This window comes from Melanotaenia boesemani, chromosome 3 (genome assembly GCF_017639745.1).
Source record: "Melanotaenia boesemani isolate fMelBoe1 chromosome 3, fMelBoe1.pri, whole genome shotgun sequence".
NCBI classification, from domain to species: domain Eukaryota; kingdom Metazoa; phylum Chordata; class Actinopteri; order Atheriniformes; family Melanotaeniidae; genus Melanotaenia; species Melanotaenia boesemani.
This window is the reverse complement of record NC_055684.1, coordinates 1,378,520-1,404,133: the sequence shown is the minus strand read 5'-3', so window position 1 is coordinate 1,404,133 and position 25,614 is coordinate 1,378,520. Positions and strand designations below refer to the sequence as shown.

Below are 25,614 nucleotides of genomic sequence, written 5' to 3'. Positions count from 1 at the left end.
TGATAAGTTTCACCCAACAGCTAAAGGTCAAAACACATCATGTTCGGGTTTCATCCTCATCTGATCCATGTTTCTGCTTCATTAGAGCAAAACTGGACTCAGAACGCTCCAGTAAATCACAGCCAGGAGGCCTCACTCAAAGGAAAAAGCTGCTTTAAGATAAACTAAGCTAAATTAGTTTAATCATAAGACGTATTTTTAACCAGCAAAGAAGATAAACTGAAAAACAGATCCAACTGATGCGAGGGTGGCTTGTTTAGCAGCCGTTCACCTGAGAAGCAGGTGAGTTAGGATGACTGATGCTAATCGATGGCGGATAACCCTCAGGCTTCAGTTTCATTTACCTTCCTCCAAAAATCCCCCAAAACCCGCTAGAATAATTTAAAACATTCACATTTTTCTGTTTTTTTGGTTGAATCTTTCGATCAGCTTCAGTTCTGATCAAAACGATCAAATATTGATGATTCTGTCTGGTCACCTGCTGCTCGTCAGCTCTAAAGTTGCCATAGAAACCACGAATATAACAGGAATTATCTCTGTAAAGATTTAATTGGACAAATTTAAGTTTAGGTGTTCAAGAAAACTTTGTCAATACTGTAATTATGTACAATAAAAAAAAACATATTTAGACAATACACAGAAAAAAGCTGTACAAACATAAGACATACAGTATAATACATAAAACATATCTTATGAAATATAAAATATGTTCAAAGTATGAAACATTCTGTATACAACAATACAGAACAGACAAACATGAATTTGTGCTTTGCATAAATATTCGTATGTATTCGTAAGCTTAACTGCTGCGGGGCCGTGAATCGATCATCTCGTTCCCATGTTTTAGTAATAAAAAGAGTTTGTTCTGATGTTACGACATGAAGCGGAGAGCAGCATCCTGGTCTGAGATGATGGCCTCTCTGATTCCATCCCTCAGAAAACGAGATGAAACCAGCAGAAATACCAGTCCTGCCAGTCTGGAAGCTGGATCCTGTGCTGGTCCGTATCTCTGTCCAGGGGTCCATCATCTTGTTTTCTGTCCATGGCCAGTGTGGCAGCATGTTTTATGAGCAGCAGCATTACTGGAGGCAGGTGGTGGACTGCTGGTGTTACTGGGAAGCAGCCAGTGGTCTCCACACACCAGTCTGTCTTTTCTCCTCCTAATGAAAAGCCTTTTAGCGCCTCATTAGTGTTTGATGTCCCTTGGTGGGCATGGGCTGGAGGCTGGGAAGACTGGCCTGTGTGCAGATGTTTGTTCACCTATGATCCAGGTGGAGATTCTTGCTCTGCAGGTCAATATTATTAGATTGCGTGCAGCATTCTAGTCACTTTCCTTCTGCTTTTCCTTCCAGCCCAGAAAGGCATCTGTTTGATTGATGGTGCAGATAAAGTATAATGACACAGGAGAGCGCAGGCCGATTAAAAATTCATAGCAGATTATCCACACAGCTCACATCATAATGGACATCATGGCTGTCATTGCTATTCTCTGCCGCCTCCTGTGAAATCTTAACCCGACTTTTCCTCCCTCTGGCTGGAAAACAATGGAGAGCTGCTTCCATCTGTCTCTGCTTCCATCCCGCTCAAGTCACAGAGAGGAGAAGCTGCTGGTAGGAATCAGGTCTCATGCTGGATCACATTAGTCCTCCCTAACTATTTATTGGCTTTAATTCTTCAGATTTTATGGCTTTTTCTTTTCTTTCAGTCATTCACTTTTTGCTTCATGACGAAATGTCTGCAGGCTCCGTCTTTTCCACTCAGTCACATTCAGAAGCTGCTGTTTGCTTCTTGTGTGTTTGGTGCCTGAGATCTGTGTGACAGACCAGGTCCCAGGTTTTTCTGGGCTGCTGTGATTGGTTTGTTCATTTAAAGTGTTGGCTGAACTGAAAGTGGCAAATATTTAGGTTAGTTTTGTAATCCTGTGTGATTTAAAGATGCTTCAACAGGTCTCCCCTATCGGCGGCTAATCCATCATCCCTTCCTCTCTTTCTTTTCCTCCGATAATGTCCTCCAGGGTTTCTTTGCTGAACCAACCATGATGATGTTCAAAACGACTAGTGTGTTGATATCCAGTTGCTAGTCAGAAAGTTGTGAGTGCCTCAGCATGCGCATGTTCTAAGAAGTCTAGAAAAATAGGGCCTAATGTACTACTTGCAGTGATGGAACCGGTTTGAACCGGATCAACCAAGTCCCCCCCGGGCCCCGGTTCATTCTGAATGCCCCCTTCAGCCCCATTTATGCTCTGTTAACAGGAAGATTTGTCCTGTACATCCTGCGTCTGTTTTCAGAGAGCTTGCAGACAGAGCAGTGCCATGATCACTGCACACCTCCTGCTTTTGCCCCGGCTCCACCCAAGCATCCACTTATATGTGGGGAGTTCTGAGCCTTTTAAATGAGTTTTTGTGGAGCACATTGCTATCCTGCTGGCTGGTGCGGAGGGTCGATGACAGGTCTGCACAAATGTTTAAGCAGGCTATATCAAAGCCGCCATCTACTGTTAAAAGCAGCAAACTGTACGCAGTCATCTAGTGATGCGTGGTGTCTGGAGTGTGAACTGCCACTCGGCAGCCCAACAGCGGGATGTGCCCGACAACATTCTGCACAAGGCGGTAAACACTCATTAAACCCACAAACATCTGCTGTCTGTTGCCATGGTGAGCATCAAACCCGATGCTGCTCCTGCAGTACCACACAGAGGGGTAGTTCTTATAGCAGCTCTATTTCACTGCAGTTTTACCAGGACTGCTAACAAGCAGGTGAAGGCCAACATGTCTTATCCTTTCCTACTATGGAGGCCTCCGAGTCTGACATCTTGTGCTTTGGAGAAGGCAGCATTTAATTTTTAAGCGTCTTCATCAGAATCATGCTGCTGTGAAGCTGCTGCGCCATGCACACGTGTCATTCCTATCATCACAGGACAGATAACATCAACCCGGTATGTGGAGCGTCTGCTAAAATCTGAGCAGCTCCTATCAGCTCGAGCTGCTTTATTCTTTGTCCCAAACGCCTTGAATCAATCAGCGACTCCCGGAGGCCGCTCTAAGGAAGCTGTTTGGGATTCCTTTTTTATGGAGCTAGGAGCATTTTACATGTGGACACCCTATTGTTGTGACGGGCTGTCAGGAGATGCAGCTGAAAGCCCTGGAAGCTGATGGTGCTGACGTGGTGTCAGAAGCAGTGCCAACACAACACCAAGCCTCTGGGCTGCAGGCGGCTCTAATGAGCTCCCCAGAGTGGTTATCAGGCTGATGGAGATGGCTCGTCCCCTCTTCCTGTACTCAGTGCACCCAGCTTAATTGGTGAGAAAAAAAGACTTGAGAATTACAGCAGACAATGCTCTGGTCAAAAGTCACCAAGCAGAGAAAAAGAATGCAAAGCCTCTTCATCTCATTTATCACCGGTTGTGATTTGGGGGATTGCTTTGGCCAGTATGTTCAGATGCTGAATACAGCAACAGTGTGGAATAAGCAGAGTCAGGGGTTTTAGAAGAAAGAATAGTTTGATGTGTTGAATATCTGCTGCTCATCACTTAGTTTTAAGCCTATTTTTGGCTCAAAATGTCACGCCTGCACCTGATCTGGTAGAAGCCAGTCAGCTGGAATAATGGCGCCCTCTGCTGGTCAATTAGAAAAACAGCTGGAAACGCCCCTGAAAATCATGCACAAATAATTCTTCCTCATTAGTGTTTTTACATTGTTTATATATATATATATATATATATATATATATATATATATACATAAAATGTGTTATAAGTTATTTAAAAATTCCTTATAATCCTTTTTGGTTTTCTCTTTCATTCACATCATGAAACTGAAATATGTATTAGATCATAAATTCAATCTAAAAACCTCCATCAGGACCAGAACCAGGAAGGACGGCCATCTTCCTGGATCAGTTGGGGGTGGAATGGACAGGAAAGATGGGTGAACCAGCAGATCTTTAATCCAGGGATTCCTGCTGAGAAAGAAGAAGAGAAACACAAATTAATGAACAACAACAATGGCAGCTGTTTCTACATGAAGTGTAAAGAGAGCAGAGAGGAGCCCTATGCATCATGGGACGTCCCCCAGCAGCCTCGGCCTATAGCAGCAGGACTAAAGGGTGGATCAGGGTCACAAAGCCAGAACTGCTATAAGATTTATCTGGAAGGAAAGCTAGATGATCTGAAGGTAGAGAGGGGGTCTGATACCTGAAGTTAAACTGTGAGCCAGTTCCACAAAGAGGTCTGATAACCGGAGGTTCTGCCTCTTTAAGATTCGGTGGCTCATGGTCACTAAGAGTTTTATATGTGAGGAGAAGAATTTTAAATTCTATTCCTGATTCACCAGAAAGATGATGAAGAGGAGACAAAACTCCACCCACGTGAAGAACACGCAGCAAGCAGCCTTTCAGTATCTAAATCCACCTTCATGAGGGCAAATACAGAGGGTTCACCACAAGGTGCAAACCCGTACTCAGTCTCAAGGACTGTAGGTCCAGATTAGACAGTACCAAGAAGCATCTGAAGAAGCCCACTCAGCTGTGGAACAGCATTATGTGGACAGATGAAACTTAGATCAGCCTGCACCAGAGTGATGGGAAGAAGAAGATATTGAGACGGCTGAGGACAGCCGGTGATCCACGGTGCTGCTGTTAAACACGGTGGAGGCAGTATGATGGTATGAGCATGCACAGCTTCCACCAGCTCTGGGTCACTTATGTTTGTTGAAGATGTGACAGCAGACAGAAGCTGCAGGAAGAAACCTGAAGTTAAGCTTCAGATGAAGCTTAAAGTGAAGCTGATTGGAAGTCATGTCACAGTACAGACGAACAATGACCCAAAACACCCTCCCAGTTTTTAGACAAAGAAGTGGAACATGTCACGGCTGAGTCAGTCATCAGGTCTCAACCTGGCTGACCATGAATTCCAGAGAGGGGGTGGGGGGCAGAAAGACCCTGAAACAAGCACCAGCAAAGCTCAAGCAGCACGAAGGATTTTTGGATGTTGGAAGGAAGCCAGAGCCCAAAGCGAGCTAGAGGAAGGCGTGAAGCTTGAAGACACACGAGGAGGTCCGTGGTCACAAAAGGTGGTTTCTAGAATCTGATTACGTTGCCTAAACCTGGCTGGAAAAAGATGCCACGTTTTGGTGAGTTATGTAACCTGCCTTCAGGGTTTTGTCACCCGTTTGCAGAAAACATCCTCTGAACGTGAAGCGAGGAACAAGGATTTTCAGCCTGGTTCAGCCATGGAAGATCTGTTATGCTGCATGCAGAAGAGAAAGATTTAAACCTCACAGATATTTTTATATCCGAAGCTAAACAGGGAGGCCACCTGTCAGAGGGAAATCCCATTACCAGTAATCCTGTAGGCTCAGGGCTAAGAGCCCAGCAGCTCGTCCCTGTTCGTCCCTCCTGGCATCGTCCAGTCGTGCTGCTGCAGCGGTCGTCGTGGCGACAGCTCTGTTAGTGTTGGAAGGGGCCTGACCCCTGGCAAACTTCCTCCCAGGTGGATAGAGAGGCTCACCCAGGATATTAATGCTGCTCCATGCCAGCCGTGGTTCACAGTCGCGACAGTAAGTCTTTATTTTCTGAGCTCCAGCTTTGTTTTCCTTCTTTCTGTTGGTCTGCCGTCCATCTGATGGTAGGTCAGATGGTTATTCTACCATCACACACAGCGGAGATAAAAGCTGCACAGTAAACTGCTCTTTGTTGTTGTCTCAGCCAGTCTGAGTCCAGTACAGGAACTGGGTCCACTCCAGTATTGCTCTGAGCCCAGTGCTCACGTCTGAAAAATGATTCATCAGGAAAAAAAGAGAAGATTGAGACGGACGTTCGGTCCAGGAAGACGACATATAAAATATAACACCGGTTTAAACAATGTGTTCACATAACTTCACTTTAATCTACTTACTAACAGTAATCTTAAATAAGTCACATGAGTCACAAGGATTAAATAATAAAATTTACTAATAATTTAATAATGAACCAATCAGAGCTGAGGAGGTGTGGATCGTCCTTTGTTTTTTTCTCTCAGTGAGAAAGAAACCGTGAACGGTGTGTGAACTGAAAGCTTGCAGGACTGAGTTTTAGTAGTAGTAGTAGTAGTAGTATTTCTTTATTGCGGACTCGTGGTCCATAGTAAAGAGAAACAACAAACAGACCAATAATGTACAACATGGGCATAAAAATACCAATAAAAGGTTCCTCAATCTTTTAAAAGGCAGTTATATCAGTGTCTCCACAGATCAGAGAAATAGCGGATGGCACTGTATTTAATATTTGTTAACAACAGAATCATCATATTTTCTGATGCATTCAAACGACACATAAATTTAAACATTAGGTTCCGTAGAAGGGCTTGTAGTGTGTTCACTCTGTGAGTCACAACAGTTCGCTAGCTCTAGTCCATCTGGGCTTTTTAACAGAAGCCTCAGGGCATCATTATAGGCAACCTCTAGTCTTTGTAGGCTAGATTTTTTAAAGTTCACCCACAGATGAGCTGTGTATAGTGGGGTACAGTAAGCTCTAAACAAAGTTACTTTCACTCCAACAGAACAAGAGCCAAACCTACAGACAAAACATCGGCCTGTGCATACAACGATACGTCCTCATCGTCTGATAGAGAATCAGTCAGAATGTGTCCAAGATATTTGACTGTATTAACAACAGTGAGAGTATGTCCAGACAATTTAAAATGAGCAAACACAAGAGCTCTGTCCTCCTTTGTGCGACATATCATGACACTTTTAGCAGAGTTGTATTTTACATCATTTTGTTCACCATATACAGACACACATTAAGCAGCTCCTGAAGACCAGCTGAGCTAGGGCTAAAGACCACCAGGTCATCTGCAGACACAAGGTGGTTGACCACAGTCTCTCCAGCCATGCACCCAGTTCTGCACTTGTTCAGATCTTTAGACAAGTCATTCATATAAAAATTGAACAGAATTGGGGACAGCAAACTTCCTTGTCTCACTCCATTACTCATGAGAACGGGCTCAGACACACAGTTGTCCCATTTGACATGCAAGGTCTGATGTGCATACCAACAGGACAAACAGCGAATAAGAGATTTCGGCTCCACTCAGTTTGTGAAATAGCTTTTTGTGGTTTACACGATCAAAAGCCTTAGAGGCGTCTAGAAAACACAGACGCTTCTCATTTGTCTGAAGTGTAGAAATGTGTTATTTGGGGAAATCTCACTCCTGCACTGGCAGATTATTTCATGGATTATAAGCTGAATCTTCCCACGTTAGAAGTTTTGTTCCTCATATTCAGATCCTTCCTGCAGTGTGTGAGTTCATGCTGGGAAGTCTTCTAATAACTTCTACAGCTACAAACATGATCTTTAACTTATTTTAAGCTTCAGTAAGTAAGAAATAGAAAAACATGATAAATAATCTTCCACATTCTGCTCTCGCATAGTTTATTTCTGAAAATAAGAGTAAAAGGTGGTTAAATGAGATGCTTTGCAGGATCATGCACCAGCACCCAGGATGAGTTCTGATCCGGAGCCGTGAGAATCCAGCTACCTGAACATCTGCTGCCGTGCGTCTCTCCACAGCTGTGGTTTGCAGTTTTGCTGCTCAGGGTTGTAGCTTGTAGCTAGGTAAGATGTCCTTACCCGTCTGAAGATGTTCCTGAAACTGTTGGGACATGATGGCTACAGCAGATGCGTCAGTAAGATGTTACCTCGGTGGCACCAAAGGACGGGCGCAGCGCTCCGGTCGAGGCTCGCTCGCTCATCCAGGGCTGCTTGCTACCAGCTGCAGGTGAAGGTGACTGACACCTGCTTGTAGCAAAGGGAGAAGAAACTTTTCTCTTTCTTGGGTTTGTTGCATTTCAGAAATGATGATGATGTTTGCAGGTGCACCCGGGCTGTGGTTTTACTGGAAACTGTGGGACAAAACCTGGACTGTCGGCTCTCCCAGCAGTGGAACAGATTTCTGGAGGAATTTCATTTGGATCCCTGAACAAAGTTGTTATGGAGACAGGCATCCCATAATGTCACTGACTCGCTGTTTCTCATGCAGCATGTTGCTAAAACTGCTGTCATGTGATTGTTATGGGAGGTTTGCTCTCCTGAGAGCTGGAGGAACAGAGGTGTGTTCACTCGGAAAAAAGGTTTTAAACAGCTCATTTTCTGAATTAATGACATCGGTTTACATTAAACACGTTTTCTTTTTGCTCAGTTTTCCCATCTCGAGTATCTAGTCTCTGCTGGAGGCTGCTGATCCTGCAGCATCAGGACCAGAATTTCTACTTCACATCATGTCCTGGGAGAGAATGACAGTTCAATCCAACTTTATTTCTAAAGCCCTTCAAACACAACAACGCTGACAAAGTGCTGCTGAGCTAAACTACATACATGTCTGAAGGCAGGCCTGTATGTTTCCTTTGCACACGTAGACACGCTGACAGCTGGAATGGACTAAAAAGTTTAAATGACCGGGGGTCAGAGATTTCTCCTGCATTTACCTGCGCCCGTCTGTCCCACCTGCAGGACACACCCTGAAACGAGGTGGCAGGAGACAATATTCCAGCTTTTTCCAGACCTGATTTATTTTTCCTTTTTCTTTCCTGACAAACAAAAGCACTTTAACTCAGAATCAAATCTTTACGCCAGCTCAGAGCAAAGTGAACCTTCTTCTCACACAGGTCATTTATTTTGGTTGCTGTCTCTCTCTTTGCCGGCGTGAAAGCAGCCGTGAGTCGGGCCCCCAGCAGACCCTCAGCTCTCAGTGCTGTGTCATTCTCTGGGTGCAACGCTGACCTTGCAGGGCTGCCGGCAGGCGGCAAGGACTCGCCGGTCTGCTGGACTCCACCGAGAGAGGGAGGCAGGGAGGGGGCTGACAGATGGAGAGAGAGAGAGAGGGAGAGAGAGGGAGAGAGAGGGAGAGAGAGGGAGGAGGGGAGGGGCTCCGTCATGTGGAGAGAGTGGCAGAGTTGCAGGGGGTGGAGGGGGCGTCCAGAGTCCGGGAGGCAGGGCCGAGCTGGAGGACGGTCCCACCGCTGTCGACTGTGATCCGGTCCGCTCGCCGTCTCTCTGTGCCGGTAGGGTCGCCGCCCCTTCATGCTTCTTTCCATCCTTCCATCTGTTCTTTCTCCGTCTGTGGGAGAACTTTTCCGTCTGCGTGTGAGAGGCAGGAGGACGGAGGGCTTCCAGGCTGCGGATGTTTACTTGTTTACCCGCTGACCGGGGCAGGTGTCTGGCAGAGAGGACTGCAGCTGCTCTGGCATCACCCCATCCCACGTCTCCAACCCCCCATCCCTCCATCCATCTCTATCCTGTAGGCTGATGTCATGACAGCTGATGTTTGTGCCCACAGCTCGTTTCAACTTGTGAGCCAGAGTCAGGACCGTTGTCCCCCCGAGCAGCAGCTGGAGGCTAACTGTTGTTTTATTGTTGTTTCTTCTGCTGCATCCTGGTTTTGCTGAGCTCAGAACAGCTGAATCACTATTGATCCTTCAAACAGACCCGGGAACAGTTCATTACATCAGCTTCTCTGTGCTGACCCAGACGGCATCCAGCTCCAGGCAGATGGAGGTTACTCCTCTGCCTCCCATCTTAATACACTTTAATATGTTTTCGGAAAGCTCACATTAATTCATCAATAATGAGTTTGTGGTTCTGGCCCACAGCACAGGATTATCTGAGTTGTGTGATCTGAGTGGAAATAATTCCGGTTCGAGGCCAGATCTGCTTTTTTTCTGGATCTTGGTTTATATCCTGGGGAGAGGATTTTCAGGTTGGGTGGATTATGCAGCATTAAGCTGCCTATCAGATAATTCTACAACTCTGACATCCTCTGTGGTTATGAATTAAAATGGGTCTAATGTTGTTTCAGGCTCACCAGAATCCACGTGAATCCAGCTTTCTAAGGACTTTAGATCCAGTTTATCATCGCGTTCACGACAAGAACTTGTGCTTCCTTTGCCCAACATTTCTGTAGCTCATCTGCAAAGAAAACTGATGAAAGCAGAAGTGGTCTGAGCAAATAACACCTCCAGCTTTTCCAGCACGAGGAGCAATGAAGAGTTCAGCCTGTTTTAATCTAAAATACATCAGCGCGGTGAATAAATCATGGACTCAGCAGAGGAGCTGTTAGCATGAAGAAAGTTCAGGACGTTGTGATGAGCTTCTGTCGGCTCATCGTGAGCTGCAGGTTGAAGGCGTTGGGCTCAGACCCGGCCGGCCAGGGGGAATAATAGTTTAGGAATAATGGAGCCGCTCCAGTCCAGGAACCACACTGTCTGCACCGCGGTGAAGTTGGTTTTAGGTTGGATATTCGACAGACATTCATCATTTCGTGTTCAATAGCTTCCGTTTCACGTGACCAAAACACGCAATTCCTGACCTGTATTATAGCACAAGATGAGAGAAACAAGACACACCCCTTTTGATTCATTTTCATTCACCCCACAGTCCCCCACTAAGGGCGGTCCGCTCTCGCCGAGTTTTCCCTGTGGTTCGCACGCGTAACGCAGTCAGCTCAGAGACTGGAGGGTCCACCGGCAGCCGCGCCCGACTCATGCCAGGGGCTCGACGGGAGTGGCGCCCTTTCCCCGGAGCCGGGGAAGGAGGGAGAAAGGGTGGGTCGGACGGAGCGGACGCTTGGAGGGGGCCGCGCCAGAGGCGGGCCCAACGCACCGCACCGGGCGTCCCGGAAGGTCTGAACTTAGGGGGATGAAGGCGCGCCGTAGGCGGCCTGCAAGAGCCCCAGCCGCGGAGGAGAGGCTCCTCCGATTGATGGCAAAGCGACCCTCAGACAGGCGTAGCCCCGGGAGGAACCCGGGGCCGCAATGTGCGTTCAAAGTGTGAATGATCAATGTGTCCTGCAAATCACATTAGTTTTCGCAGCTAGCTGCGTTCTTCATCGACGCACGAGCCGAGTGATCCACCGCTAAGAGTTGTACAGTTTTCGTTTTCAGGTTGGAGGCCAAGCTTCCGAGACTGGGGGTTGGACAGGTTCAGCGAACTGCCCAGGTGCTCCGCGTCTCGGGCCGGGCCCCCCCCCGTCGAGGGCGGGGTAAGCACCGGTCCCCAGGGCGGAGACATTAAACCCCCCCTGGCTCCCTCCGGAGGATGGGGCAGAGTTGGGTACCCGGAGGCGCTCGGTGGGACGGCCAGGGCGAGCGACGGTCTCGCCCTGGCCGTCGAGAGGTTCCGAGTGCAGAGCCCTGACCCGGTCTCCGTCGGACGCAGGCCGGGCCCGCTCTGCGTGGACGCCGCCCCGACGCTCCCACGGCAGGTCAGTCAGGCCCTCGGACGGGCTGGCGGGAGTGCGCGCGGTGCAGAGCGAGGGGTCGGTGCCGGAGAGGGGGCCGAGCCGGGGAGTCCGACGGGCTGGCCGGGGCTCGGACCAGGGTGGAGTTTGCAGCGGGGAAGGGTCGGAGGAGGTAGGGGAGACGCGACGGGACCCGAGGGCACCGGGGCGGAGAGAGGGGGACCCCGGAGGGACCCCTCTTCCGCCCGCAGGAGAGCTCGGGCACGCACGCCTCCATCCTGTCACGCCGGTCCATCCGCCGCGGAGCCTCAGGGGCAGGCCCTGGGGCTCTCGGGGAGAGAGCCGGGGTTCGTCCCCTCGGCGGGTTCGGCTGGTTGGAGAGGCCCCGCGTGGGGCGCTCAACCGTTAATGATCATTCTGCAGGTTCACCTACGAAAACCTTGTTACGACTTTTACTTCCTCTAGATAGTCAAGTTTGATCGTATGCTCGGCGCTCCGCCAGGGCCGTGACCGACCCCGGTGGGGCCGATCCGAGGACCTCACTAAACCATCCAATCGGTAGTAGTGACGGGCAGTGTGTACAAAGGGCAGGGACTTAATCAACGCGAGTTTATGACCCGTGCTTACTGGGAATTCCTCGTTCATGGGAAATAATTGCAATCCCCAATCCATATCACAAGTGGGGGTCAATGGGTGACCCACGCCTCTCGGCGAAGGGTAGACACACGCTGAAAAACAGAAGGAGCTTTCAAAATGATTCAAAAGGGGTGTGTCTTGTTTGTGTGTCTCAGTAGAATAATTTAGTTGAGGTTTGGGGCCCCTCAGTCACAATTTGTGGAAGCTATTGAAGAAATATTGATGTTTTTACTGTAAAAATTTTGTAAAAAACAGAAGGAGCTTTCAAAATGAATCAAAAGGGGTGTGTCTTGTTTGTCTCATCTTGTGCTATAATACAGGTCAGGTTTTGTGTGTTTTGGTCAAGTGAAACGGAAGCTATTGAACACGGAAATGATGAATGTCTGTCGAATATCCAACCTAAAACCAACTTCACCGCGGTACTGTCTGCTGTGGTTCAACTGGAATAAGTTCGTTTTGGTCCAAAAATGTTGGGATTGACTGTTCAGCATATAAAGACTGTCAGCTTTAGTTTTTAAACTAACCTTAAGACTAAAAATGTAGTGTTTAATCATTCTATCAGCCAATCAAACGTGTCATTTATCTTGTAACTGGTGCTGTTTTATGACTTGTTTTCTACTAAAACTGTATTTCTGACAATTATGATGTAACTAAAATCTGTTTGATAATTTACTGTAAAACTCGACTGGCATGTGGTTTCTTTTAGGTTGTCAAATAAACAAACTTAATTTCACCAATCTTAAAATTGCTCTAAAAAGGATGGGTGCCATTTTCATAGGTCCACTCTACAACATAACAGAAGTGAGCATGTTAGCGGTCACGCTAGTTTGCATTGTACAGGAAGTTAGCGTGAGCGTGGGATTTTCTCCTTGTTTCAGATGCTCGGTGATTAGATATACGGCTCAGCTCAGGGATTCTTGTGTCCACTGATTGGCTTTCTCATGGTCATTGCTTCGCTGCCGTTCTAACGCACATGCCACTACCTGGTTGTGCAATCAGGTTTCTGGCTGCTTGTGTGTGATGCAGATTACAGACTCTGCTCGCCCAGAGTTGGCTGTAGCATGGCAGCAAAAGGCTGCAGGGTGTTGTTCTGCTGTGCTGCTCTGTCTCTTCCAGCTCATACTGAAATGACTGTCAGACATAACTGGAGATGTGGGGCATTATCCAGTGTTGCGTCAAAGTGTTTCAGATCCAGTCAAGTTGTAGCTGGTCTTGAACTATGACTGCAAGTCTGCATGTTGTTACAGGTTTTATCTGCAGCAAGACTTCCAAACACTTCCATCATAGAGGCTGATGGTTTCCTGGGAATGAAATCAGGCTTTTATGCATCGGCATCACCAGACTTCTTATACCGTGGCGTCAGACAGTCATCTCAGACTGATCTGGAAAGTAGTTTCATGTAAATACAGGTCCAGTTTGCTCTGAATTTTCCAGTAACGATAGTGATGTTTGTTTGCTGAGGTCTGCTTGTCCCCTTAAAAAGCTGCAGATTGGTTTAGTCCTCACCTGCACCCGCTGACTCAACTGGGTTACGTTGCGTACACGTGATTTTACAGCCAGGAGAGAAGAATGCAGGAAAAACTTCTCCCAGAAAAGGGAAATCAGGCTACAAAAAGAAAAGAAAGAGAGGAAGAGAAAATGAAGAGAGGTTGTTTTCTGATGAAGGTGATCAGCATCTGAGCTGATAGCAGCTTCATTTAGAGACAACAGACCGATTAATATCGGATATTAATCAAAGTTATTACCACCATCATTTGACACCAAGTCCTTTCTCACTGATCATGATGTATTTCTCAGTGGATTCTGGATGTTTCTGTCACAGCGGCTGATAAAAGACCTTAAAAAGGACTGTTTTATTAGTTAACACAATGCACACATTTTCTTAAAGAATAATTGGTTCATTCATTATTCATTATTTTTTTAACACATAAAAATATACTACATACATATGTGTATGTGTGTATATATATATATATATATATATATATATAGTAACTTTCCAGATCTGTTCCATTTTGATATTAAATAATCAATGCAATAACCATCATGTAGGCTGAATCAAGCCCCTTCATTGTTCTTCTTTCTGAGACCTTCATACACCAGAGGAGGCGCAACCTTGGAAGATTAAGTCCGTTTTGTATTTGGGACATCATTTAGTTGTTTTGTGTGATTAAAACGTGAATGGTCTGGGTGAATACTTGATTCTTATTTGGCTGTAGGGTGTCCATATGGACACCTATAAAAGAAGTTCCGGTCAAACAGCCTTATTGTTGTAATATGTTGATTTAACGCTAGTTGGTAACCATGGCTACAGAAACTCGCCAGGCTGCAGACACGCCAGATCACGTCTGTGACGGCGCATCGCTGTGAAAGCAGCTTGCAGGCTTATTGGGCTCCGTCAGTCCAGGAGAGACGAGAATGGAGAAACATTCTGTCGTCCCGCAACGTCCCAACCAGCAGTGGTCAGGGTCCACAAACGTTAAATCTCCGTCCTTCAAACACCACGGTGGACATGCCAGTATCTTTATGAAATGTCACAATCAACGGATACGTGACCTTACTTGCTTGCTGAGACAGAAAGACAGTCGACGACCTATTTAAAATAAATGCAACATTTCATAAAGTTACTGGCATGTCCACCGTGGTGTTTGAAGGACACTGAACTATGAAAATAAATTAGGGAATGAATTTTTTCAAATACAAAAGTTTCAACTTTACCAATATACAAATTCAAAAAACAAAGATTCAATATCAGATATGGTCATTTGGATTCAGTTTTTTGAAGCAATTATTCAAACAGGCATATTCAGATTCAAACTGAATGATTCAGATTCAAATATAAAGAATTCAGATTCGCTCCCCGGTGGCACAAAGCTTATCCCGTAGCTCTCAGACACAAATAATGATATATGCTGGACATGAAGTAGTTTGTTGCATTTTGACTGGTGCAGAGTCCTAATTTATATCATAGTTATACAATCATTCAGTTCAACAACAACAAGAGTCGCTATTTAGTCGGATATTCACTCACCAGCTACTTACTAGGTACAATGCATGTTAACACAATAAGCTAACCAGCCAATCACGAGCAGAAAGGCAACAGGGAGTTCCAACCAAAGGTCCACAGAACAGCATCTCTGAACACACAACACCATGGGCTGCAGCAGCAGAAGACACACCGGGTGCCTCCTGCCAGCTAAGAACAGGAAACTGAGGCTACAATTCACACACACTCACCAACACTGGACAATAGAAGATGGAGAAACGTTGCTGGTCTGATGAGTCTCCATTTCAGCTCCACATTCAGATGCTCGGCTCAGAATCTGCTGGAAACATCATGAAAACATGGATCCATCCTGACTTGGATCAACGCTTCAGGCTGCTGCTGGTGTAATGGTGGGGGGAGACTTTCTTGGTCCACTTTGGGCCCCTTAGTACCAACGTGGTCTGGTTTAACCAGCACAGCCTACCTGAGTATTGTTGCTGACCATGTCCATCCCTTTATGACCACAGTGGAGCATCTTCTGATGCTACTTCCAGCAGGATAATGCACCATGTCACAAAGCTCAGATCATCTCCACCTGCTTTCTAGAACATGACGATGAGTTCACTGGACTCCAACGGCCTCCACAGCCACCAGATCTCAGTCCAGTAGAGCAGCTTTGGGATGTGGTGGAACGGGAGATTCTCATCATGGATGCAGCCGACAAACCTGCAGCAACTGTGTGATGCTGTCATGTCAATATGGAGAAAACCTCTGAGGAAGGTTTACACCACCTGCTTCATCTATCACACCAGGATTACAGCAGTTCTGTACATCATTGATGAAAATTAGATGGAAATAACAAAAAATCTATTTTTATGTTTATGAAGTAATTTTCATCAGTCTGGCTGTAAGTTAATACTATGGAGGCGGTTTAAAGGAGGAGAAAACTGGTGGAGAAATCATTTCTTGCTTGGTTTGTGGTAAATTCAGTAGGACCAAATGAAGTGTGGTGAAAATCTCGTGTGTGAAAAGTGGACATCGTGCTGTTTTGGTAACCTCAGGGAAGGAGGAAGGCGCAGTGGGGAAGAGTGGGCCTAACTGGTAATTACCTTCCAATCAGCAGGGCCTGTCGGATCATTCAGCTGCCTGCAGGGAAGACGTTTGGAAGCAATGTTCGTCTCCTCAGCAGACATGACTGTGGAGGACTTCTTGGTGTTTCTTTACAAAATAGTGTTAGTGTTAAAGTCATCAGTGCCTTGAATTATTCCCTTCCTTTCACTAAATGGTTTATTCAGAGAAGGGTGTACTATCATGGCTAGCTAAGGTGTTAATGTATTCAAGCTTGAAAATGATGGTGGATGCTCAAAAGTCCATACCTTTATTTAGCTAAGGGACATAACTTCTGCTGATGGTCATATTACACTGGAATGGAAAGTTGCTGAAAATCTCAGACATGAAATTTATCTTTTTAACCAGACAGCGGCTTTATTCCAGGTTCTTTAGGATCATTAGTCCCACTCACGCATAAATGAATTTGGTTCTGGCATGTTTGGGCCAAATCCAGGCCCAAACCAGCACTTGTGGCTCAGTTATGACACTGGTTGGTGTTATGTAGGCAGGAAGTGGACCAGACGTCAGCTGCCAGCCCGGTTTGGCTTATGGGACGTCTCGTGTGGTCCAGATGGCGTTTGTTGGCCTGGACGTGGATTATGGCTAGCATTTGTGGGCCAGAAATGGTCCTAGTATGGGAAGCCTTTCTTATGGCAGTTTCCTTTGGGCCACATGTGGTGGGTCTGTAACTGAGTTTTGGCAGCTTCACTCACTTTTAGTAAAATCTGTAGGTCAAGGCCACATTTGGCCCAAATAAAAATGCTAATTTGGGCCAAATGTTTTGTGCTATGTGGGGAAGCATTTAGCAGCAGTTTCTCACACACTCCTCCATCCGGGTGTTTGCTGCTCGTTCCTGATGTGAACCACACCAGCGTGACGCCACCACGGATGTCTGCTCAGGCTGGTTTTAGAGGCTGACATGAGACGTCTCTTCACACATCCCAGCTGACACAAGGTCTCTGCTGGAGGATAGAAATGCAGGAGGGCCTCTCGGTCTTCTGGCTGAAGAAGTTCACAGAGGTCACATGTGAGGAGGAAGGCAGGAAAATTGATCTCCAGGGAACAGAAGAGACAACCAAAGATCTTTTCATCACCAGCTGAAAGTACTATCGATATATGACGGCAGGCCGTTTGCATCTGGAGTGGCTGCTGTTTGACCCCCGCTTGGCCCTCTTTCTAGATTCCTGTTAAGCTTCTATCTGGGTTATTAGATGACGTTGATGCTGCTGTCTGTTGCAACATATGTTTGTATGCAAGAGTTGTACTTTGGACCTGCTTGTGCTGCTAATAAAGACTAATATTGACTGATTTGGCAGCTGGGGCTCACAATTAGGCTAATTACAAATGCTACACAAACCTCCAGGACAGAGTGTGTTTGGCAAGATAAATTGGAAATGCAAATGTTGTCTCCACTAGCTTAACAACACTTAGATGTTGCTGAGGATGATTAAAGGGGCAGTTTCTAAGCCTGTGTCAGCAGATGTATGGGAAGTAAATCATTCAGAGTGACTTTATCAGACGGTAAAGAACTCTGTTGGCTTGAGGTCTTCGCTTTCAGAGGAAATAAATGCAGTCATGTGACTGGACTGCAGCATTAGCTTTATGTGGATGTAGATTATGTAATGCTTTAAAAGTCTCAATGCTGTAAATGTTTCTGAGCAGAAGCTCCAGGTTGGGAAGAGATAGTATTAGGGAATGGATATTTTCTTCTTCTTTACAACTCAGAACGAGCCACAACCTCATACTGATCCGATAACGTCATAGCCTCATGCTAACATCTATACAGAGCATTTGCAGAAGACATTAGCATTTAGCTGATGTCATGCTTCTGGCCTGAAACCATCTTCTAAGATTGTCTTAGTCTTTATCTGCTCTTTTTTCCCTTAACTAACTAGTCACTAACTTTGTTAGCAGTTTAGTAGCCTACTGGTAAAGTTTCACTTGTTTCATGTTAGCTATTTTAACTGAAGCTAGCTGGAGGTCATGTAGAAGCTTGGCTTTTTGATCCCAGCCAGCAGCATCATGATGTTTCTCAGCTGTCAGACTGGGAGGTAAAATGATGTAAAATGAATGTATGAATAGATACAGCAGCATAAAGGTCGACCAGAAGAAGAAAGCAGAATTTATTACTAACAGAACTTTGTAGAAATAACACACAGATCAACAGTGACCAAACCTTTTCTCATCTCATCGTTCTCTCAAGTCTTGGCTTTCAGGAGAAAAAATATTGTTATTGAAACAAACACACAACAGAAACTATTTCCATGTTTCCACTTTTTCCTCATTTCCAGTTATTCCTGCTACTATTTACCTGCTATCCTCACTAAACCAACTCCAGCTCAGCTGCTTTGTGGCGCCACCGTGCATCAGAAACGTCTTCTTGGCTTTATTCCAGCCATAGAGGAGCATTATTTTTCTTCTTTTCAGGCGTATAGCGTTACTGGGAAAGTTTCACTTGTTTGTTTTTGCTGTTTTAACTGAAGCTAGCTGCCAGCTGTTGGTGGAAGTCATGTTGAAAATTCACCTGAAACTTCCCTAAAGCATTATTTTTTTTCCTGAAAGGAAAATCATATGAGCGCCTGAGCTCTGTATCTTATCTATCAGTGACTCATGGTGACTCATTTCAGGCTCCTGCAAAGATGTTCGGTTTGCTTTTTGTGACAGCTTTTTGCCTGACTGTAAACTTGTTCTTTAGTCTCCAGAAAAGAGATAGAGTAGTCCGCTACGTGTAAGATGAGGTTAGAAGCCGCCACAGCGGCCACTGGTACACCTGAGGTCGCGACTCCTGGAGTTTGCGCTGAGTAAGCTAGCTGCTGCTGAATGTTCAGTAAAAAACTGGTGCGATGCTGTTAGGCCTCACTTGTTAACAACACGCGTGAACAAGGTGTGGTGGAGGTGTTAAGGGTTTTCTGGTGGAAGTGGAGGCAGCATATGTAGCAATGAAACACGTTAAGGCTTGCTGTGGAACTAAGTTCTTATAAATGAGAGAAACTGCTTTTAGTTTCCAGCTCAAAGCTGTCCACTCACGTCTCCAGCAACATTCCTTCCTGGTTCTGGATCCGATGGAGGTTTGTTCCTTTTTCAGGAAAAAATAATAATGCTTTAGGAAAGTTTCAGTTGAATTTTCAACATGACTTCCACCAACAGCTGGCAGCTAGCTTCAAGTAAAACAACAAAAACAAGCGAAACGTTCCCAGTACAGACTGGTTTATACTGGGATTAAAAGCTGCTACACACTGGTTTATACTGGGATTAAAAGCTGCTACAGACTGGTTTATACTGGGATTAGAAGCTGCTACAGACTGGTTTATACTGGGATTAAAAGCTGCTACAGACTGGTTTATACTGGGATTAAAAGCTGCTACACACTGGTTTATACTGGGATTAAAAGCTGCTACACGCTGGTTTATACTGGGACTAAAAGCTGCTACACACTGGTTTATACTGGGATTAAAAGCTACTACAGACTGGTTTATACTGGGATTAATAGCTGCTACAGACTGGTTTATACTGGGATTAAAAGCTGCTACAGACTGGTTTATACTGGGAATAATAGCTGCTACAGACTGGTTTATACTGGGATTAGAAGCTGCTACAGACTGGTTTATACTGGGATTAAAAGCTGCTACAGACTGGTTTATACTGGGATTAAAAGCTGCTACACACTGGTTTATACTGGGATTAAAAGCTGCTACAGACTGGTTTATACTGGGATTAGAAGCTGCTACAGACTGGTTTATACTGGGATTAAAAGCTGCTACAGACTGGTTTATACTGGGATTAAAAGCTGCTACACACTGGTTTATACTGGGATTAAAAGCTGCTACAGACTGGTTTATACTGGGATTAGAAGCTGCTACAGACTGGTTTATACTGGGATTAAAAGCTGCTACAGACTGGTTTATACTGGGATTAAAAGCTGCTACACACTGGTTTATACTGGGATTAAAAGCTGCTACACACTGGTTTATACTGGGATTAAAAGCTACTACAGACTGGTTTATACTGGGATTAATAGCTGCTACAGACTGGTTTATACTGGGATTAAAAGCTGCTACAGACTGGTTTATACTGGGAATAATAGCTGCTACAGACTGGTTTATACTGGGATTAGAAGCTGCTACAGACTGGTTTATACTGGGATTAAAAGCTGCTACAGACTGGTTTATACTGGGATTAAAAGCTGCTACACACTGGTTTATACTGGGATTAAAAGCTGCTACAGACTGGTTTATACTGGGATTAGAAGCTGCTACAGACTGGTTTATACTGGGATTAAAAGCTGCTACAGACTGGTTTATACTGGGATTAAAAGCTGCTACACACTGGTTTATACTGGGATTAAAAGCTGCTACACACTGGTTTATACTGGGATTAAAAGCTACTACAGACTGGTTTATACTGGGATTAATAGCTGCTACAGACTGGTTTATACTGGGATTAAAAGCTGCTACAGACTGGTTTATACTGGGAATAAAAGCTGCTACAGACTGGTTTATACTGGGATTAAAAGCTGTTACAGACTGGTTTATACTGGGATTAAAAGCTGCTACAGACTGGTTTATACTGGGATTAAAAGCTGTTACAGACTGGTTTATGCTGGGATTAAGAACTGCTACAGACTGGTTTATACTGGGATTAAGATCTGCTACAGACTGGTTTATACTGGGATTAAAAGCTCCTACAGACTGGTTTATACTGGGATTAGGATCTGCTACAGACTGGTTTATACTGGGATTAAAAGCTGCTACACACTGGTTTCTACTGGGATTAAAAGCTGCTACTGACTGGTTTATACTGGGATTAAAAGCTGTTACAGACTGGTTTATACTGGGATTAAAAGCTGCTACAGACTGGTTTATACTGGGATTAAAAGCTGTTACAGACTGGTTTATACTGGGATTAAAAGCTGCTACAGACTGGTTTATACTGGGATTAAAAGCTGCTACAGACTGGTTTATACTGGGATTAAAAGCTCTCACACACTGGTTAAAACTGGGATTAAAAGATGCTACACACTGGTTTATACTGGGATTAAAAGCTGCTACACACTGGTTTATACTGGAATTAAAAGCTGTTACAGACTGGTTTATACTGGGATTAAAAGCTCTTACACACTGGTTAAAACTGGGATTAAAAGATGCTACACACTGGTTTATACTGGGATTAAAAGCTGCTACACTCTGGTTTCTACTGGGATTAAAAGCTGCTACACACTGGTTTATACTGGGATTAAAAGCTGCTACAGACTGGTTTAAACTGGGATTAAAAGCTGCTACAGACTGGTTTATACTGGGATTAAAAGCTGTTACAGACTGGTTTCTACTGGGATTAAAAGCTGCTACTGACTGGTTTATACTGGGATTAAAAGCTGTTACAGACTGGTTTATACTGGGATTAAAAGCTGCTACAGACTGGTTTATACTGGGATTAAAAGCTGTTACAGACTGGTTTATACTGGGATTAAAAGCTGCTACAGACTGGTTTATACTGGGATTAAAAGCTGCTACAGACTGGTTTATACTGGGATTAAAACCTCTTACACACTGGTTAAAACTGGGATTAAAAGATGCTACACACTGGTTTATACAGGGATTAAAAGCTGCTACACACTGGTTTCTACTGGGATTAAAAGCTGTTACAGACTGGTTTATACTGGGATTAAAAGCTCTTACACACTGGTTAAAACTGGGATTAAAATATGCTACACACTGGTTTATACTGGGATTAAAAGCTGCTACACTCTGGTTTCTACTGGGATTAAAAGCTGCTACACACTGGTTTATACTGGGATTAAAAGCTGCTACAGACTGGTTTAAACTGGGATTAAAAGCTGCTACAGACTGGTTTATACTGGGATTAAAAGCTGTTACAGACTGGTTTATACTGGGATTAAAAGCTGCTACAGACTGGTTTATACTGGGATTAAAAGCTGCTACAGACTGGTTTATACTGGGATTAAAAGCTGCTACACACTGGTTTATACTGGGATTAAAAACTGCTACAGACTGGTTTATACTGTGATTAAAAACTGCTACACACTGGTTTATACTGGGATTAAAAGCTGTTACAGACTGGTTTATACTGGGATTAAAAGCTGCTACAGACTGGTTTATACTGGGATTAAGATCTGCTACAGACTGGTTTATACTGGGATTAAAAGCTGCTACAGACTGGTTTATACTGGGATAACGATCTGCTACAGACTGGTTTATACTGGGATGAAAAGCTGCTACACACTGGTTTCTACTGGGCTTAAAAGCTGCTACTGACTGGTTTATACTGGGATTAAAAGCTGTTACACACTGGTTTATACTGGGATTAAAAGCTGCTACAGACTGGTTTATACTGGGATTAAAAGCTGTTACAGACTGGTTTATACTGGGATTAAAAGCTGCTACAGACTGGTTTATACTGGGATAAAAAGCTGCTACAGACTGGTTTATACTGGGATTAAAAGCTCTTACACACTGGTTAAAACTGGGATTAAAAGATGCTACACACTGGTTTTTACTGGGATTAAAAGCTGCTACACACTGGCTTCTACTGGGATTAAAAGCTGCTACAAACTGGTTTATACTGGGATTAAAAGCTGCTACAGACTGGTTTATACTGGGATTTAAGGCTGCTACACACTGGTTTATACTGGGATTAAAAGCTGCTATAGACTGGTTTATACTGGGATTAAAAGCTGCTACAGACTGGTTTATACTGGGATTAAAAGCTGTTACAGACTGGTTTATACTGGGATTAAAAGCTGCTACAGACTGGTTTATACTGGGATTAAAAGCTGCTACAGACTGGTTTATACTGGGATTAAAAGCTGCTACACACTGGTTTATACTGGGATTAAAAACTGCTACAGACTGGTTTATGCTGTGATTAAAAACTGCTACACACTGGTTTATACTGGGATTAAAAGCTGTTACAGACTGGTTTATACTGGGATTAAAAGCTGTTACAGACTGGTTTATGCTGGGATTAAAAACTGCTACAGACTGGTTTATACTGGGATTAAAAGCTGCTACACACTGGTTTCTACTGGGATTAAAAGCTGCTACAGACTGGTTTATACTGGGATTAAAAGCTGTTACAGACTGGTTTATACTGGGATTAAAAGCTGCTACAGACTGGTTTATACTGGGATTAAAAGCTGCTACACACTGGTTTATACTGGGATTAAAAGCTCTTACACACTGGTTAAAATTGGGATTAGAAGATGCTACACACTGGTTTATACTGGGATTAAAAGCTGCTACAGACTGCTTTATACTGGGATTAAAAGCTGCTACACACTGGTTTATACTGGGATTAAAAGCTGCTACACACTGGTTCATACTGGGATCAAGAAATGCTACAGACTGGTTTATACTGGGATTAAAAGCTGTTACAGACTGGTTTATACTGGGATTAGAAGCTGCTACAGACTGGTTTATACTGGGATTAAAAGCTGCTACACACTGGTTTCTACTGGGATTAAAAGCTGTTACACACTGGTTTTTACTGGGATTAAAAGCTGCTACACACTGGTTTATACTGGGATTAAAAGCTGCTACAGACTGGTTTATACTGGGATTAAAATCTGCTACACACTGGTTGATACTGGGATTAAGATCTGCTACAGACTGGTTTATACTGGGATTAAAAGCTGCTACAGACTGGTTTATACTGGGATTAAAAACTGCTACAGACTGGTTTATACTGGGATTAAAAGCTGCTACACACTGGTTTATACTGGGATTAAAAGCTGCTACAGACTGGTTTATACTGGGATTAAAAGCTGCTGCACACTGGTTTATACTGGGATTAAAAGCTGCTACAGACTGGTTTATACTGGGATTAAAAACTGTTAGAGAATGGTTTATACTGGGATTAAGAGCTGCTACACACTGGTTTATACTGGGATTAAAAGCTACTACAGACTGGTTTATACTGGGATTAAAAGCTGCTACACACTGGTTTATACTGGGATTAAAAGTTGCTACAGACTGGTTTATACTGGGATTAAAAGCTGTTACACACTGGTTAAAACTGGGATTAAAAACTGCCACAGACTGGTTTATACTGGGATTAAAAGCTGCTACACACTGGTTTATACTGGGATTAAAAGCTGTTACAGACTGGTTTATACTGGGATTAAAAACTGCTACAGACTGGTTTATACTGGGATTAAAAGCTGCTACACACTGGTTTATACTGGGATTAAAAGCTGCTACAGACTGGTTTATACTGGGATTAAAAGCTGTTACAGACTGGTTTATGGTGGGATTAAAAGCTGCTACAGACTGGTTTATACTGGGATTAAAAGCTGCTACAGACTGGTTTATACTGGGATTAAAAGCTGCTACAGACTGGTTTATACTGGGATTAAAAGGTGCTACAGACTGGTTTATACTGGGATTAAAAGCTGCTACACACTGGTTTATACTGGGATTAAAAGCTGCTACACACTGGTTTAAACTGGGATTAAAAACTGCTACACACTGGTTTATACTGGGATTAAAAGGTGCTACAGACTGGTTTATACTGGGATTAAAAGCTGCTACACACTGGTTTATACTGGGATTAAAAACTGCTACACACTGGTTTAAACTGGGATTAAAAGCTGCTACACACTGGTTTATACTGGGATTAAAAGCTGCTACAGACTGGTTTATACTGGGATTAAAAGCTGCTACACACTGGTTTATACTTGGATTAAAAGCTGCTACAGACTGGTTTATACTGGGATTAAAAGCTGCTACACACTTGTTTAAACTGGGATTAAAAGCTGCTACAGACAGGTTTATACTGGGATTAAAAGCTCCTACAGACTGATTTATACTGGGATTAAAAGCTGCTACAGACTGGTTTATACAGGGATTAAAAGCTGTTACAGACTGGTTTATACTGGGATTAAAAGTTGCTACAGACTGGTTCATACTGGGATTAAAAGCTGTTACAGACTTGTTTATACTGGGATTAAGAACTGCTACAGACTGGTTTATACTGGGATTAAAAGCTGCTACAGACTGGTTTATACTGGGATTAAAAACTGCTACAGACTGGTTTATACTGGGATTAACAGCTGCTACACACTGGTTTATACTGGGATTAAAAACTGCTACAGACTGGTTTATACTGGGATTAAAAGCTCCTACAGACTGATTTATACTGGGATTAAAAGCTGCTACTGACTGGTTTATACTGGGATTAAAAGCTGTTACAGACTGGTTTATACTGGGATTAAAAGTTGCTACAGACTGGTTCATACTGGGATTAAAAGCTGTTACAGACTGGTTTATACTGGGATTAAAATCTGCTACAGACTGGTCTATACTGGGATTAAGAACTGCTACAGACTGGTTTATACTGGGATTAAAATCTGCTACAGACTGGTTTATATTGGGATTTAAAGCTGTTACAGACTGGTTTATACTGGGATTAAAAGCTGCTACAGACTGGTTTATACTGGGATTAAAATCTGTTACAGACTGGTTTATACTGGGATTAAAAGTTGCTACAGACTGGTTTATACTGGGATTAAAAGCTGTTACAGACTGGTTTATACTGGAATTAAAAGCTGCTACAGACTGGTTTATACTGGGATTAAGAACTGCTGTTACAGACTGGTTTATACTGGGATTAAAAGCTGTTACAGACTGGTTTATACTGGGATTAGAAGCTGCTA

The 25,614-nt window shown here is 44.1% G+C and overlaps 1 protein-coding gene and 1 non-coding gene across 2 annotated transcripts in view; one reads left to right on the top strand and one right to left on the bottom strand.

The window, feature by feature from the left end:
* The window catches only part of iqsec1b (IQ motif and Sec7 domain ArfGEF 1b), a 287,178-nt gene that overhangs the window by 185,766 nt on the left and 75,798 nt on the right, over positions 1 to 25,614 (top strand). The window lies entirely within an intron of this gene.
* Positions 10,744 to 10,897, bottom strand: LOC121637590. The gene has a single exon (XR_006009896.1). It is a non-coding gene; the product is annotated as a 5.8S ribosomal RNA (ribosomal RNA).